Below are 11,276 nucleotides of genomic sequence, written 5' to 3' on the forward strand. Positions count from 1 at the left end.
GAAATTTTAATTTAAAATCCTGCTTTTGCAGCAAATCCACAGATCAGCAGACCCATCAGTGGCAGCAACAAGGACAGGAAAACCCTAATCGGTGTAAATTAAAATTTAGGTTTATTGCACCTTTTAAGAACACAGGTGTGAGTGTTTTTATGCGCCTCATTAAAAATGATGTGAAACACTATTTCAAAAGAAAGCATTACACAAATTTCAATATGACACTTAAACAAAAGGAGGCATTAAAAAATCTAAGGGAAAATAATAACATTATTTTCAAAAGAGCAGATAAGGGAGGAGCACTTATATTGCAAGACTACACAATGTATAAGGCTAAGGCCCCGCTCCCTCCGTCAGCGCTCCCGCACTGCAGACAGGCGGGGCGCTGACAGACACAGACCGCGATATGCGGTCTGTAGGGAGCGGGAGCCGGAGCGGGAGGTGGGCGGGAGTGGGAGGTTTGAGCGGGAAGGGGGGCGTGGCTTGAGCAGAGGGACCCGCTACTCCCACCCCCTCCCTCCACGGGCTCGGGCTGGCACTCATACACACACGCAGACAGAGGCAGGCACTCACGCACTCAGACACACACATACACACACACGCAGGCACTCTCACACACACACACACACACACGCACGCACGCAGGCAGGCAGGCACTCATACACATACACACACACACACAGAGGCAGGCATTCACGCACTCAGGCACACACATACACAAACACAGATAGGCACTCAGACACACACATACACACACAGACAGGCACTCACGCTGCTTTCCTCCCACACTCCTCCCCGCTCCCCGAAGCCTCTCCTCCTCCCAAAGCCTCCCCTCCTCATTGGCTCACAGCCTCACCACGTGACGCGTCAACGCTAGGGATCACCATTCTCTTGTATCCCGTAGCGGCTGACGCGTCACAGCGTGTAGTGAGCTGTGCAGCCAGGGGGGACCGGCTCGGGAGGATTCCCCTGCTGGTGGGGAACTCGCGTGTGGCCACCCGCGCCGCCGAGCGCACCGGGTCCCAGGCCTAAAGCAGAGGCACTGAGACACTTGGATAATCAGGAGTGTTATGTTAAACTTGATTATGATCCCATATTAAGGTATCAAACTGAAGTTAAAGGCATTCTTCAGTTAGCATTAAACAATTTGTGGATAGATGAAGAAACGGTTAACTTTCTAACAATGAAAAATCCAAGACGACACGTCCTCTATTTACTTCCAAAAGTACATAAGAGTTTGCAAAATCCTCCAGGAAGGCCAATTATATCAGCCGCATGTTCCATCAATCAACCATTGGCAGTTTATGTTGATACCTTTTTGCAACCTTTGGTCATTAAGAGTAAATCATACATACAGGACACTTTTGATTTTTTGAATAAGATACATTCGGTGCCTCTGGAAGGTAAGAATATTATTATGGTTACAATGTGTCACGGTTGTGCTCGCCACAAATCAGGGTCTGACCGCATGGCTGAGGTGGGGTATTAAAAGCACCGACCTTAGACCGTGCAGGCTGATCCGGATTGTGCAGCTCGTAGTCGTACATAGCAGGGTCGGGACTGGAGAGAGCAGCGTAGTCAGTGGACAAGCCAGGATCAGGATAGGAGACATCAGGCTAAACGTAATCCAAGCAGGGAGTCGACAATAGGAGATCAAGCAGGTCTTCCTGCTTCAGCGAAATTGATGCAGGTCGGGAACGGGGTTTGCGCGAGTGGCATCCACGGCCCATGGCGCCAGTCTCAGGATGGAGAAGGCCCACCGGAGTGGGCACACCGCCAGGCAGCACTGGTAAACCAATGCTTCAGCGCAGGAGTCCAGAACGAGCCTGTGCGGGGAAAGAGAGCTACAGAACTCAGGACTCAGCGACAGGCCTCTGCTATGGGAAGGGCAGCAGGCCTCAGGAAACAGGGAGCTGAAGTTACACTGGAGATCCAACGCTTCAGCACAGGAACCAGGAACCTGGGCTAGGAACAAAGGACAAGAAACAGCGACAAGGTGGCCAAGACAGATGGCTGTGGAAAACACAGGACATCCAAGAAGGATTATGCTCGGCAGAGAAGCATTGTGGGAAAGTTGTATTTAAAGGTCAGGAACTCAATAGCAGAAAGGGCGTGTGACAGCATTGCTCCAATGACTGAACCCAGGCTGGGACTGCAGTAATAGCTTGCACAGCTGCAGTAGATATCAGGGGGAGTGTTCCAGGACTGCACAAATCTGTAAGGCAAGGTAAGCAGTAAACTGAGTAAATCCATCCTTACACAATGGATGTGGCAAATTTATACACTATAATCCCACACGAGGGTGGCCTAGACGTAATTAGAAAAAATTTGACTATTTCACATAAATCAAATCCACCAGTGGACTATATTTTGCTTCTCCTCCATTTTGTTCTATATAAAAAATATTTTAAGTTCGAGAACACTTTTTACTTGCAAACAGCTGGTACAGCCATGGGCAGCAATGTGGCTCCTTCCTATGCTAACCTGTATATGACTGACTTTGAAGAGAGATTAATTTTTCACTATGAAAAAACACTGGAGAGTACTACAAACTGACGACACTTTGAAGAATGTCTGTAAAGATCTTCCACGCTTTGCTTATAAGCGGGTGAGAACCTAAAAGACATTTTAATTAAAGCTGACAACCAGAAACACTACACTACTCCTGATTTCTTAAGTGCACCCAAGGCAGGCTGCTATAAATGTTATGGATGCAGTGTTTGTAACAGTTTGAATACTGGGGATAAGTTTCATCATCCAAGGAGTGGCAAACTGTTTAAAATTAAGGAGCGTATCACATGCACAACCACCAATATAGTGTACATGATTAAGTGCCCTTGTGGACTGTGTTATATTGGTAAGAGCAATCGTATGCTCAAGACAAGATTTATTGAACATAAGAGTAAAATCAGTAAATGTGCAGAGGATACTGCTCTTATTAAACATTGCACTGAGTGACGCATTAGCACACCGCAGAGAGAAGCCATCCAGGAGGCAGCATAGCTGCATCCCTTGCAAAGGGGTTACACGTAAATATATATGCATGATGCGATTGTTACCAATAAGATATTTCTACTTTGGTTGGGGGTTCATGTACACCTACAGAAGGTTAAAATATTTATGCCAGTTGCACTATGGAACCAATGTTTTCGATTGCCAAATACGAACATTTGTGTTCAATGTTGGCAGATGCATGCAGGGTTTAGTTTATCAAGTGAGTGTCAATAGGCAGCTAATTAGGTTATGTGCCTTTTAATGAGTCCACTGATGGTTTCACACTACAATGGTGCATGGAAGGAGGGGTGCAGTGAGTAAATGCACTAACGCCTCGATTATAGTTGCTCCGGCTGTGCGTGTGCTCGACCTCATGATGCCACTCGCGCGATGTGCGCAAAATCTGCACTGCAGGCTGGAGGCATCGGGAGGCGACAGGGAGGCATGGCGGAGGCGTGACCATGATGTCACGTGAGTGGTTTGCCCTCATTGGCTGAACCACTCACGTGATGCGACCGTCACGAGGCCATCGTGCGGCAAGATCAATTTCAGATGCCTGCTCAATAATTTGCGCACTTGGACATGTCGGTCGCACGCACTGTGTGCGCGCTCAACTGAAAACATTCATTTGTTTTGGCGGCGCACACATGCGCGTCGCATTTATAATCACAGCCTTACTCTGCAAACAATGCACTACAGCAGAGCTTGCTGCAAATCCTGCTGTGATCTCCATGTGACCCTGGGAAAGTCACTTTATCTAAAGGAGAAAAAATGACGACATCTGCATACACTGTCAATGCTATACAAGATAAATATTTTAATTATTAACGATAATATTAATTGCTGTTTATTATTATAAAATGATATTAATTGCGTTTATTTTGTATTATTATTAATAATAAAAATCATTGATATTATTTGTATTATTAGTGGTGATGATAGTTTATATGTACTTTTGTGGGATGTTCATATTTCTATAGGGAACAAAATTATTTGTGCAATGTACATCATGAGTTAAGCTTTAGTGTAAAATGGCTAAAATGAATATAGAATACTTAACACATATAAAGTAAGTCAGTTCATGTTCTGCAGTCCAGAAATTGCTTTTGTGACTTGTAAGGATGCAAAGCCTCATCTATTGAGGATATCTCACCACCCTTGAGGTGGCGTGTAAAAAAAAAGCGAATTCGTAGAAACGGTTTTGATAACAGAGCTACGAGAATTTCCGTTGTCATAAAAAAAATGTGAGTGGAAGGCTTTTTTGACAAACCGATCGGATTGGCAGAGCCGGAAAGAAAACGCGTTTAAAAAAAGGCTTTTCTGCATGTATTGGACATGCGAGAAGGGCTGAGAGAATAGCAAAGCATGCCACGCCAATCGGAAAGGGTTCTTTACACACGGATTGACGCAACTTGCAGTTATGAGAATAAGGCTGCGGCCAGGCAGGGAGCGAGCGCGCTGGCACTCGTGAGCGGAAACGTCACGCTGTCTGGTTGGCTGTACTTTTCCTGGCCAGCTAGCTATGTACTTAAATTCCCAATAGCATCAGACTTAAAAAACATGTATACAAAATGTATACAACAAAAGACAAAAATACCCAATGCTACATCCAATGTGACAAAATACATAGTTAAATACTTCAATGTTAGTATTCTCATGAATAAGGGTCATTTATATTTAAACCCTTTGGCCAAAGCGTGGGGGTTGCTCCTGTTTTTTATTCTATGCACTTTTTTATTTAATTTGTCTTTTCATTTTTATTTTTAGATTCATAGATGTAATAATATGTTCACTTGTGAGTTTTCGATTTTTTTTAGATTTGTTATATTCTCTATTTATATTTATAGCATTTATTATGTGCTTTTTCTATTATGCTTTTTTTTTACATTAACTAATTGTTTAATATATTTTTTACTTTTGTTGTTATACTCTGACTAACTCCTTGGTTGGGTCTTTTGTCCCATGCAGGCTCCTGTAGCCCATTACCTGTCTCTCATCACCTGACTACAGGTGTTTTGGTGCGAATACACTCATTACAGGGAGCAGTCAGGGTATTTAAAGAGATTTCTCACATGCGTGGTCACTCTTTGATAAAGCACCCTTTGGGTGAGAAACGCGTCAGAGGACCTCTTTTTTTGCCTTGTTTGCTATAATGCGCAATCAATAAATTATTTTTGTTTTGGATACGAGCCTCCAGCCCTATTTCTTCGCTGTGATCAGTCTTCACCTTTTTTTACTATGTGAGGAAAGAACGGTACAATGGGACATACCCTGTTATACTCTCCCCTGGTGAAATTCCCAAAGACCTCGCTTGGGTCCATATTTTCGGCACAAACTGTCATCCTGAAACTTGCAGAATGACAAAATTTGTACAACATCAGTACATATATACAGTATGGTAATACACAATATCCTATCATTCATTGATAACAATGATGATTACTATTTTAACATAACTAGATGTATTAACCTAATGGTAATACCTAGGGTCCGGCTTTTTAACAGGCCACCCATCATAATCCTCTATCCATATGGAGTAGACCTTGGGTACACCAGCTTTCTGGCGGACCTCTACCCTGTCCATATAGATGCAGGTGCCTATCACCCACTCCCCCATGATGGAACAAATGAGTGACTCTGTAAGAAACTCTTTATGGCTAGTCTTATGCTGCAGATAATTAATAACAGCTAGCCTCAACCACTCATGGCGATGGTCCTCTATGTACTGCATTATGGGTTCCGGAACCTAGTTCTTATGGCTCGGTCAGCCCTGCTTAGCTTAAGCACCTTCCGGACAGCTCCCTGGCTGGGTAGTACCCAAAACCCTGGATCTTTTGGGTTTATCCTAAGTTTGAGACTTTCAGAGCCCTTAGGGATGTGCACCCCCAATTTGATCTCGCTCTCTCTTTTTCAGAGAGCTTCAGCTGACTCCTCCATAGTGAAGGCACCTTCCTCCCACCAATGGTCAACTATAGGGCCACTCCGCAGGATGAACCTCGTATACTTTAACTCATGGGCATACCCCTGATACAGAGGGTACCACCAACTTTCTTGGTCAGGTGATAAAGACTCAGATCCTGTGCTATCATATCTGAGGGGTACAGGGGACAAGGCATTAGATGACACAAAGTGAGACAATGTTACAGAAACCTCTGATTGAGACCCTGAGGATCTCCTAAAGGACTGATAGAATCCTCTACTTCCTGGTCTCTTAATACACCTAGCCACAGGTATATCTCCTTCTGACTCAGAACTCTCACTTAGCCATCTCCCTGGCTCCTCATCCTCAGGAAATATTGTCAATACAAACACCTGAACAGTAGGGTATATACATCTTACTCTTTGTGAGCTACAGGTGGGTGACGGGGCAGAATGGGCCTGGGAAAAGTCCTGAATGTCCACCACCGTGGTAGTGACAGATGGAGTGTTTAGCACTAGGGCCAGTGACTGGGGCTTAATTACATCCAGTAACTGGGACACAGTATGGGGCTTCTTTTCCCTTTTCACTGGGGACTGCAACTTGGAGGCGGCCACAAGGTAACCTCTCCCTCACCCTGCAGGGAGCAGCGTGGGTGCAGAAACACTCAGTTCTTTAGTGATGTAACTGGCCTTCACCGGGATGGTGACATCTGCTGGGGGCAAGTCCACACTCACCGCTTCAGAGCCCAGCGGATGTGCAACCGGCTCCGCGGACGCCATCTTGGTGACGTCAGGGCTGAGCGACAGTCTCGCGAGATGACCGGCACAGCACACGCCCGGCGCCATTGATGACGTCACGTCCAGTGAGACCGGAAGTTCGTCACCGAGCTGCGCACCGGACGAGGCCGCAACCGGCGTCTCAGGCGAGTAGGCCGTGACAGGATCCGCTGCAAGGTAAGAGCTGGACGGCTCACCCACATCAAGGTAGGGAACGTCCACCGGTTCCTCCGCAGGTAGTAGACAGACAGCTCTGACGTCATCTGGGATGGTAAACATTGGTCGGACAGGATAGCGAGGGTAGGAGTGCACTAAACCTGATAGTTATAATCTACCACTAATTGTCTGATACAGCCAGTTGTAGGACCGAGGAGCTATCCCACTAGAGTCAAGAAGGGGTATAAAGTATTAATAGCCACTCCACCCCTAACACAGCATTCTTGTCACGCTGTGCAGCCCGCAGACCAGGCCAGTCCCCTGTACTGAGGTGGGATGTTGAATATACAAACCGACAGCAGAGGGAGCGGGTCCGGGATGTGGTTGTAGCGTGGCCAGGCCTGGATTAAGATTTAGAATAGTCGTTGTACTTGCCGAGTTCAGGAGTATAGAGAATTCCATAGTTAAATCCGTTTCCGTGTCCAAGGGTCTGAGAGGTAAGAATCGTGATGGGTAAGCCGAAGTCGGGAGCCAGAGGGGTAAGTCAGACAAGCCGGTTCAAATCTGTAGGAGTAAAAACAAACAGGAGCACGACACAGTTTCCAGGCTACACAGGAAGCAAGGAGCTATGCAGAGCAAGGAAGTGAAGTCAAAGCAGGATATTTAAAGCGACAGTGACCAATCCGGACGAGGGGCATGGCGGAAGCGTGTCGAGAAGCTGCTCGTGAGTGGCTGAGAGACCAGGAAATAGTAGAGCCTAGCTGAGAGTCTGTAACACCAGTGCCAGAATCCAAGATGGCGACGGCAGAGTTCAAGGTACTGTATGCATTGGGCGGCGGCATGGGTAGCGACGGGGGGCAGGGGCAGCAGCCGCTGCAGTACTGGTAGTGGGTAAGGAGGGGTCACGTTGCAAGGGACGTGGCCCCCGATTCCTTACAGTACCCCCCCCTTCAGGATCGACCTCAGGACGATCCATCCAAGGCTTCTGTGGAAATTTCTTGTGGAAGCGGTCCAAGAGAACTGGAGCATGGATGTCCTCCTTGGGTACCCAAGAGCGTTCCTCTGGGCCATAACCCTTCCAGTGAACAAGGAATTGTATCTTTCCTCTGGATACACGAGAATCCATGATTGTCTGGATTTCGAATTCAGGTTGTACTTGTACCGTGACTGGTTTGGGTCTATGGGTCTTAGCAGGGAACCGTTTGCTCTGGACGAATGGCTTGAGCAAGGAAACGTGGAATACGTTTGGAATCCTCATGGAAGACGGAAGTTGCAGACGAAATGCCACAGGATTGATTTGTTCCTGGATCAGAAAAGGCCCTAAGAATCGAGGTGCTAATTTTGGGGTCGGAGACTTCAACTTGATATTCTTAGTCGAAAGCCAAACTCGGTCCCCTGGCTTGTAATTAGGGGCCTGTTGACGACGGTGGTCTGCCTGAGACTTGAATTTCTGAGCGGCGCTAAGAAGCGCGGACTGAATCTTGATCCATGACTTCTGAAGAGTAGTTACCCGTTCATCAGCCGCCGGCACTCCTATCGGAATGTTTGAGATTGGCAGTCGACTTGAGTGGAAACCATAATTCACGAAGAACGGGGTTTCGTGCGTGGATTCATTACGAAGTGAATTGGTTGCAAATTCTGCCCAAGGTAGCAGGTCAACCCAATTATCCTGGGAATCGGAAATAAAACACCGCAGGTATTGTTCCAGCGTTTGATTTAGTCTTTCTGTTTGCCCATTAGTCTGGGGGTGAAAGCCTGACGAGAAGGATAGCGCCATGCCAAGCCTCTTGGAGAAAGGCCGCCAAAATTTTGATATAAATTGCGTGCCTCGGTCCGAGACTATGGATGTAGGTATCCCATGGATGCGAAACACCTCCTTGGTGAAGATATCAGCTAGGGTGGGCGAGGAGGGAAGTCCTTTGAGTGGAACAAAGTGGGCCTGTTTTGAAAAACGGTCAACGATGACCAAAATGGTATTCATCCCTCTGGAAGGGGGTAGATCCACAATGAAATCCATTGAAATATGTGACCATGGACGTTCAGGTACTGGCAAGGGCATGAGCAAGCCTGAGGGTCTTTGATGAAAAGTCTTGTTTTGTGCGCATACTGGACAAGCACTAGTAAATTCATGAACCATCTTTGCCATATTAGGCCACCAAAAAGTAAGCTTGATAAGATCCAAAGTTCTTTTGAAGCCGGGATGGCCGGCTGAACGGACAGAGTGGCCCCATTCTAATATCTTTTGATGAAACCTGGGTGCGGCATAAAGAGTTCCTTCCGGTACCTCTAGACCAGCGGTGCGCAAACTGGGGGGCGCGCCCCCCTGGGGGGGCGCAAGATTGTTTAGGGGGGGCGCAGGAAGCAGCGGCGATTTTGCCAGGAGCAGAGGGAAAAAAGTAGGCTGCAGCTGCAATTTTTCTTTTGGCCATTAGGTGGCGCTGTGCTGCGCTGTGCTACAGTACACAGCAGCATCTCGTTGCTTCCTCCTTCCTGCGTGTGTGACATGGGGAGAGGGGGTGAGTGAGACTGGGACATGGGGGAGTGAGACTGGCACATGGGGGAGTGAGACTGGCACATGGGGGAGTGAGACTGGCACATGGGGGAGTGAGACTGGGACATGGGGGAGTGAGACTGGGACATGGGGGAGTGAGAATGGCACATGGGGGAGTGAGACTGGCACATGGGGGAGTGAGACTGGGACATGGGGGAGTGAGACTGGGACATGGGGGAGTGAGACTGGCACATGGGGGAGTGAGACTGGCACATGGGGGAGTGAGACTGGGACATGGGGGAGTGAGACTGGGACATGGGGGAGTGAGACTGGGACATGGGGGAGTGAGACTGGGACATGGGGGAGTGAGACTGGGACATGGGGGGGTGAGACTGGGACATGGGGGAGTGAGACTGGCACATGGGGGGTGAGACTGGGACATGGGGGGGTGAGACTGGGACATGGGGGGGTGAGACTGGGACATGGGGGGGTGAGACTGGGACATGGGGGGGAGTGAGACTGGCACATGGGGGAGTGAGACTGGCACATGGGGGAGTGAGACTGGCACATGGGGGAGTGAGACTGGGACATGGGGGAGTGAGACTGGGACATGGGGGAGTGAGACTGGCACATGGGGGGGGAGTGAGACTGGCACATGGGGGAGTGAGACTGGGACATGGGGGAGTGAGACTGGCAAATGGGGGAGTGAGACTGGGACATGGGGGGGAGTGAGACTGGGACATGGGGGAGTGAGACTGGGACATGGGGGAGTGAGACTGGCAAATGGGGGAGTGAGACTGGGACATGGGGGAGTGAGACTGGGACATGGGGGAGTGAGACTGGGACATGGGGGGGAGTGAGACTGGGACATGGGGGGGAGTGAGACTGGGACATGGGGGAGTGAGACTGGGACATGGGGGGGAGTGAGACTGGCACATGGGGGAGTGGGACTGGGACATGGGTGAGTGAGACAGGCACATGGGGTGAGTGAGACTGGGACATGGGGGAGTGAGACTGGGACATGGGGGGGGAGTGAGACTGGGTAATGGGGGGGAGTGAGACTGGCACATGGGGTAAGTGAGACTGGGACATGGGGGAGTGAGACTGGCACATGGGGGAGTGAGACTGGCACATGGGGGGAGTGAGACTGGCACATGGGGGGGTGAGACTGGGACATGGGGGAGTGAGACTGGGACATGGGGGAGTGAGACTCGGACATGGGGGAGTGAGACTGGGACATGGGTGAGTGAGACTGGCACATGGGGTGAGTGAGACTGGGACATGGGGGAGTGAGACTGGCACATGGGGGAGTGAGACTGGCACATGGGGGGAGTGAGACTGGCACATGGGGGAGTGAAACTGGCACATGGGGGAGTGAGACTGGCACATGGGGGAGTGAGACTGGCACATGGGGGGGTGAGACTGGGACATGGGGGAGTGAGACTGGGACATGGGGGGGAGTGAGACTGGCACATGGGGGAGTGAGACTGTCACATGGGGGAGTGAGACTGGGACATGGGGGAGTGAGACTGGGACATGGGGGAGTGAGACTGGCACATGGGGGAGTGAGACTGGCACATGGGGGGGTGAGACTGGGACATGGGGGAGTGAGACTGGGACATGGGGGGGAGTGAGACTGGCACATGGGGGAGTGAGACTGGGACATGGGGGAGTGAGACTGGGACATGGGGGAGTGAGACTGGGACATGGGGGAGTGAGACTGGGACATGGGGGAGTGAGACTGGGACATGGGGGAGTGAGACTGGGACATGGGGGAGTGAGACTGGCACATGGGGGAGTGAGACTGGCACATGGGGGAGTGAGACTGGCACATGGGGGAGTGAGACTGGCACATGGGGGGGTGAGACTGGGACATGGGGGGGTGAGACTGGGACATGGGGGGTGAGACTGGGACATGGGGGGGAGTGAGACTGGCACATGGGGG

The sequence above is a fragment of the Ascaphus truei genome, chromosome 5, assembly GCF_040206685.1.
Source record: "Ascaphus truei isolate aAscTru1 chromosome 5, aAscTru1.hap1, whole genome shotgun sequence".
Classification (NCBI taxonomy): Eukaryota; Metazoa; Chordata; class Amphibia; order Anura; family Ascaphidae; genus Ascaphus; species Ascaphus truei.